Source organism: Chenopodium album, chromosome 10 (assembly GCF_948465745.1).
Source record: "Chenopodium album chromosome 10, dcCheAlbu1.1, whole genome shotgun sequence".
Classification (NCBI taxonomy): Eukaryota; Viridiplantae; Streptophyta; class Magnoliopsida; order Caryophyllales; family Amaranthaceae; genus Chenopodium; species Chenopodium album.
In genome coordinates this window covers 22,525,301-22,532,685 of record NC_137843.1, presented here as the reverse complement: position 1 = coordinate 22,532,685, position 7,385 = coordinate 22,525,301, and positions in this window count along the sequence as shown.

Genomic DNA, 7,385 nt, shown 5'->3' with positions numbered 1-7,385 from the left:
AAGCATATTCATGAATGGGCATGAGTGAAGAGTGAATCATGCTAGTTTCTATAAGTATATGATGTGTTTCATGCTTTAATTATTTATGATATTATTATTATGCATGACTAACGCAAAAGTTTTGAAGTTGGTTTAGTTTTAATAAGGGCCTATAATGGTTCCAAGTTATAGGTTATTATTTTTACTTCGTTTGACTTTGGTTTGACTTTACTTTCGTTGATTGTCTTTTCAAGTTGACTTGTTTTGAATGGTTTTGAAATTAGTCTTCCGCTGTGTGTCTTTGATAGTTGCCTTAGCCGTTTTCACGGTGGCGGTAATGTCTTAGATATTCCTATTTAAAGTTTTAAACAGTGCAAAACAGGTGTTTTAAAAGAAAGGAATTTCTAGGGTGTTACAAAGTGGTATCCAGGAGCTTAGGTTGAGATTTTATTACAACTAAAGCCAAAAATGTGTTTTAAAGTGTTTTAATTTTTAAACTTAGCTAAGTACTTAATTATTGGTGAAAATTTTTAGAGAATTATTTTGTTTTATTTTATTTTATTTATTCTATTTTGGGAGGATCAAATATTTATTGATTAAATTTAAACCCGAAATTTTCTTTTCTATTGAGAAGGGTTCGAATCTCTTTTGATAAAGAGGTTCGAAATTTTTTTTTATTTTGTAAATGTCCGAATTTTTTTCAGGGGGAGGGCCGAAATTTCTTGGTCTTTTCCCTATTATTTTTGAAAAATTAAATTAAAAAAGAGTCAAAAATATTTTTAATTTGTTCATTTTGCAAGGAAGCAAGGATTAATGTAAGTATTATGTGTTTACAGTTTTAAAAGCATGTTGGTGAGAATGGGTAGGAAAGAATTGGACATATAAGTTAGAAATAATCATGTTCTTGTATGCATTAATATTTAGGTTATGAATGTTTAATCATGAATGTATTTCTTGAGGATATGTATTTATGTGTGTAGGAATAAGAAAATTGTTTGATTGAACATTGAACCTATTTCATGCAAGAACAGTATTATTTTGTTTTCTTTAGGAAAGGGAATTCTTTTCTAAGACTTTTCTTTACAGGATGCCGAATCTTCCTAGCAGATACACCGAAGTAGGCACTCTCACTAAGAAACCTAATGAACATCCCTATGATTACGTTCATAAGATTCGCTTTTACTGTTCTTATAGGAGCAATGTTTTAAGGGACAGAGTTTTTGATAGCCATGATCGTATATCAGCTATGATTGTCCGTTACTTGGCTGATGAGCCTCCTTATTATGCTGTCATATCCAAATTTTCTGATTTCTATTTACCAAGGGACATCCCTAACTACTACAAATATAGGGACTATTATGGACAATGGTACTCGGATTACAGATTTTTGATTCCCTATCTTGTTAGGGTTGAGAAAGCCCATTGTCAACAACTTCACCTTCCATTCCATGACTATTATTTCGAAAATCCAGTGGGGCAAAATCCCCCCTCTCCTTGTCATCAGTCAGGGAGTTCCTCTTCTTCTTCTTCTTCACAGGATGGTCAAGTAGGGAATGGAGAGCAAGGGGAGGAAGATAGTTCACTCATGGAGATTTCTAATCTAAATCCAAATCCACCTCCAACTCCAATCATTATAGAAATTTCTTCTGATGACGAGGAAGAGGGAGAGTTCGTACAGGTAGAACCTGAACCCATGGAGGAGGCAGATGATTCTGAGTTCGACTGTAGTAGCTACAAGCAGTCGGCAGACAAGGGAGACAACATCCGAAAGGATTATATTTTTATAGTTTTCCTCGTTATTAATAATCAGTTTTAATTACCGTTTATTACTATTATTTCAGTTTTAAAATAATAAGTGGCATGACCACAGTGAGTCAGTGAGCTTATGTAGTACATAAGTTTCTAAAACTCAATTTTATTTTAGTAATTCTATTTTATTTTAATTAATAAAAATCCTATTTATTTATTTGTTAAATTATTTATATTATTGACAAATAACTCATTTTAGTAGCCAAAATCTTTCATTTCACATCATTATTCCAATAGACAAAATTCCAACAATCTATTTCTAAGTTATGGGAATCTATGGGAATTATTTTTATTTATCTATATGATGCTTTATTAAATGTCTGGTTGGTTAGCAATCAATAATTGGTGACAAAGCTACAAGTTTAGGGAATTTTTAGCTTTTGCTATCCCAATTTGTTTGCTTCAAATTTTACTGTGAATGTTTTAAGGGTGTTAAGTAATAGATGAGTGTAAGTCTTGAGAGCTAACCAAAGCCATTTCTAATATAAACCCTTGATCTTAATTCAGGAGAAGAAAAATGGCAGGGGGAAATAATTCTGGTAACGATGGACATGATTTGAATGAAGTAGTGAGACAATTGGCAGTTGTAGCCCAACAGTTGGCCAGGAATTCAACCAACAATGAGGATGCTCAGGGAGAACTTTTTAAGAAGGTGGCCCAAAGCAAACCACCAACCTATCAAGGAGAGCCTGACCCTACCATACTGGAAAATTGGTTAAGGGAGTTTGAGAAACTGTTTGGGGCAGTTGGATGCCTAGAGAATTCTAAGGTGGGCTGTGCTACTTACTACTTGAGAGGTGAAGCTGATCTCTAGTGGCAGCAAAATAAAAGAACTATTAGAGCATTACCTGGATTTAATTGGACTAAGTTCCAAGAGAAAGTGAGGGATAAGTTTTACCCTAGCTTCTTACAGAAGCAAAAGGCTGAGGAGTTCTCGAACCTCAAGATGGAGGGGATGTCAGTGACTGAATACTATACCAAGTTTATTGAGTTGTCCCGTTTTGATGAAGAGTCCGTTTCTACGGAGAAGGCAAAGGCTAGGAAGTTTGAGAGTGGTTTGACTACTGATTTACAGTTGAAATTATGTGGACAAGTGTTTGAAACCTTGGATGAGGTGTATGGCAGAGCTGCACACTTGTATGCTTTAGAGTTGAAGAAAAAGAAGGAACTGGCTGATGTGGAAGTGAAAGAGAAGAGGAAAGAGATGGGACAGAACTCTGGGAACCAACAAGGTAACCAAAACAACTTCAAAAAGCAGAAGTACCACCATAACAACAATAACTTCCACAACAACAACAACAATTTCCAAGGTAACAATTGTCAAGGGGGACGTAACTTCAATGGAGGGGCTAGAAACAATAACCAAGGGAATAACAGAAATGAGAGGCATTATTTTTCCAGGAGGTGCAAGAATAACCATCCTGGAAAGGATTGTGAGGGAAACTTGGTTACTTGTCGTGCTTGTAACAAGCTGGGGCATCGAGAGTATGAGTGTTTCTCCAAAGGTTCTAATGGGAATAAGCAGAATAATAATTCAGGAGGGACCCTGTAGGGAATATTTCAAGCATTATGATAACCCCAAACTTGAACCCCACTGTGATCATACACTAAAGTACGGTGGCGTTCCAAAGGGAAAGACAAAGAGCAAAAAAAGTCGCCAACAAGTTTTAGGAACTTGTAAACCCAAAAGACAATCCAAAGGACCGTCAACTACTCCATAAGGTCTTGAACCAAACAGGGTCCGGGGATGAGGGTACGAATCCAATCTACAAAAGAAAGGAGCCGCCCTATAAAATAGGCCTCTACTTTGTTCTGCTCGTATTCATGTGCGCTTTTCGAATAACATACAAACATTATATCCTATCCTGTTTAATCTATGTTAGTTGAGATTAATGCACAAATAAGACTATTATTGGCGATCACTTGAGTTAAAATCACATTAGCCTAAACCAAATTAATAATTATCTTATTAAGCGTGATTTCAAGTACAAATTCCCTTTAACAATCATAAAAGGTGTGATCAAGCAATAACAATAAAACATAAATAATAAACAATATATAATAACCATGATAATAACATGATAAGGCATAATAAAGCTTAAAAGAATAGCAAGATCCTAGACATGATACTCATAAGATTAATAACAAATCCTAGCATGTCACTAAGCAATAAAGATCAAAGCTTCAAACCTAACATGGTACTAACATGATATTAGAAAGGATAAAGACATCCTAAACATGATTCTAGAAAGCATTAAATAACATCCTAACATGATACTAGAAATATTAAACATCCTAACATGATACTAGGAATTATAAGGCAATAATAAACAAATCTAAACATGCTTTCTACATTGAAAGAGAGTAATAAGATTACATACTTTGAAGCCTCGTATCTCTTTCTAATAACAAAATACACGAGTTAGTAAACTTCAATGAAAATAAATAAAGAATAATTAAAGAATTAAAGAATTAAATTGAAATCAAATTAAATAAAGTTTTGACTAGTTTTGGACCAAACCCTCAGAAAATATCAACCTTGCACGTCTTGGGCGAAGGCAACTTCGAACTTGGCTAGATGACTCTAAGTCTTGTGAATGCGGAATATTGTATGTAAAAAGGCTAGTTGGTTTAGAAAGAGAGAGAAAGAAAAGAATTAAGTAATTCTTGAGAGGGAATAGAGAGAATTGAGAAAGAGTTGATGATTGTGAATGATCTCTGAAAACAGGGATTCGGACGCTATTTATAATGAAAATAATCCGGAAAATCATAGAATTTGATAAGGAATAAAACTCCACGCTATCGCCAGGAATTAACTCTGCCGCGACGCGACAATGTCTGTCGCGAGGCGACAGGGTCTGTCGCGAGGCGACAGACTTGTCGCGCGGCGACAGACTTGTCGTTTGGCGACAGCCTGTATTAGCGCGTTTTTTCTTCACGCGGAATCCGATCTTTAATCAACTTGATCTACGGAATCCGTACAGAAGATAAAATACGTATTTTTAAGATAACAAAACAATATTTTATTCCAAATAAAACTCTTTTAAAGATAATTAATTATTAAATCTAACAATATTAGAATTAAAAGGAACTTTCTAGAAACTTCTAGAAAACTATAATTAATCCTAATAATTTTAGGAATAATAATTAATATTGGGCCCTCCTCTAGATCATTGGGCCGTATTAAAATAAATAACTGGGCCCAGTTTAGTATTTTGGCCATAACTTCCTCAATATTCATCGGAATCGGGCTTATAATATATCGTTGGAAAGGTCTTTTAAAGCCCCATCCAACTACACCATTATTGGACCCTTATCATGGACCAAAATAAACTGAAATGGACGTTTTCAAATAAATAAGGTCATTTTCAAAAACAGAGAGAGAAGAATTTAATTAAAACTAAACCGCAACATTTGGCTTTCGAATCACTTTCACCTAATTCGATAATAACACGACGCGCAAGGCATTCATCACTGGGTTTGGTTTTGGGGAGACACAAATGGGTGTCTACAGACCCAAAGGAACTTTCAGGGAAACAACAACAATTTCATTGGAAATAAGGGAGCGCAGCAAAATGGAGCAAAGAATAACAATAACAGCAGCAATGAGACCAATCAACAGAAAAGTGGAGCTGCAGGAAAATTGAATGTGTTGAGTAGGCATGAGGCTGATTCCACGAAAGATGTCATCACTAGTAATTTTTCTATTCACTATATTCCTGTTAAAGTTTTATTTGATTCTGGTGCAACTTTTTCTTTCATTTCGAAAAGAATTGTTTCGAAACTTAAAGACTATTTGAAAACAGTAGAAGTAGTGGATTTACCAATAACCATTCCGACGGGTGGGGTAGTGAATTGTACCAGAACCTTTAGGAATGTACCTTTAGAGATAGAAGGGAAAGTGTTTCAGTCTGACCTCATCGAGTTTGAGTTAAAGGATTTTGATGTCATCTTGGGAATGGATTGGTTGAGCAAGTACAATGCAGAAATAAGTTGTCGATCTTAGAAAGTGAAAATGAACACAAGTGAGAATGAGTCGGTGACTTATTGGATTCATGGCAAAGCCAAATGCCCTAGGTTGATCTGTGTTAAAGTTAGCAAAGTACATGAAAAAGGGGCATCCAGTGTACTTTTGCAGTGTGAGAAACATGGATCATGATGAAGTAACTAAACCAGAAGATATAGAAGTGGTAAATGAATTTCTGGATGTATTTCCGGACGAGATCCCCGAAATGCCACCCAAGAGAGCAATTGATTTCACTATAGACTTAGTCCTCGGGACAACACCAATATCCAAAGCACCATATCGAATGGCACCTACAGAAATGAGTGAGTTGAAGGAACAACTACAGGATTTGTTAGACAAGGGATACATTAGACCGAGTGCATCTCCTTGGGGAGCACCAGTTCTGTTTGTTAAGAAGAAAGATGGAAGCATGAGGTTGTGTATTGATTACAGAGAATTGAATAAGGTGACAATAAAGAACAAGTATCCACTTCCAAGGATTGATGATTTGTTTGATCAGTTGAAAGGCGCAACCGTGTTTTCTAAGATTGACTTGAGGTCTGGATATCACCAGTTGAGGATTGCAGATGAAGACATATCTAAAACTGCTTTTAGGACGAGATATGGACACTGTGAGTTTACAGTGATGCCATTTGGATTGACAAATGCTCCGGCAATCTTTATGGATTTGATGAACAGGGTGTTTCATCAATTTATGGATAAGTTTGTAGTAGTGTTCATAGATGATATATTGGTGTATTCAAAGAGCAAAGAAGAGCATGTAGAACACCTGAGGGCAATTCTGCAAACACTAAGAGAAAACAATCTTTATGCAAAGTTCTCTAAGTGTGAATTTTGGTTGGAAAAGGTAGCATTCATAGGTCATTTTGTGTCTAAGGATGGCGTGGAAGTAGATCCAGCCAAAATTGAAGCTGTGAAGGGTTGGCCTACGCCCAAAACAGTGTCTGACATTCGGAGTTTCTTAGGTCTAGCAGGATATTATAGGCGTTTTGTGAAAGATTTCTCGAAGATTGCTAAACCTATGACTACTCTAATGAAGAAGGACAAGAAGTTTGAGTGGGATGATAAGTGTAAAGAAGCATTCCAACTCTTGAAACAGAAGCTGGTTACAGCATCAGTGCTTACACTGCCAGACGATAGTGGTATCTATGATGTGTATAGTGATGCATCAAAGAATGGTTTGGGGTGTGTGCTTATGCAAAATGGGAAGGTAATTGCATACGCATCAAGGCAATTAAAGACCCACGAAGTAAATTACCCAACCCATGATTTAAAACTTGCTGCAATTATCTTTGCACTAAAGATCTGGCGTCATTACTTGTATGGAGTGAAATGTAGAATTTACACAGACCACAAGAGCTTGAAGTACATTTTCACTCAAAAGGATTTGAACTCTCAACAAAGGAGATGGTTAAAATATACAACGGACTATGACTTGGACATTCAGTATCATGAAGGGAAAGCAAATGTAGTTGCAGATGCTCTAAGTCGTAAGACCAGTCATGGATTGAATACCTTGATAGTGGTTGATGAGTTATGTAGGGAAATGAGTAAAATGAATTTAGAAGTT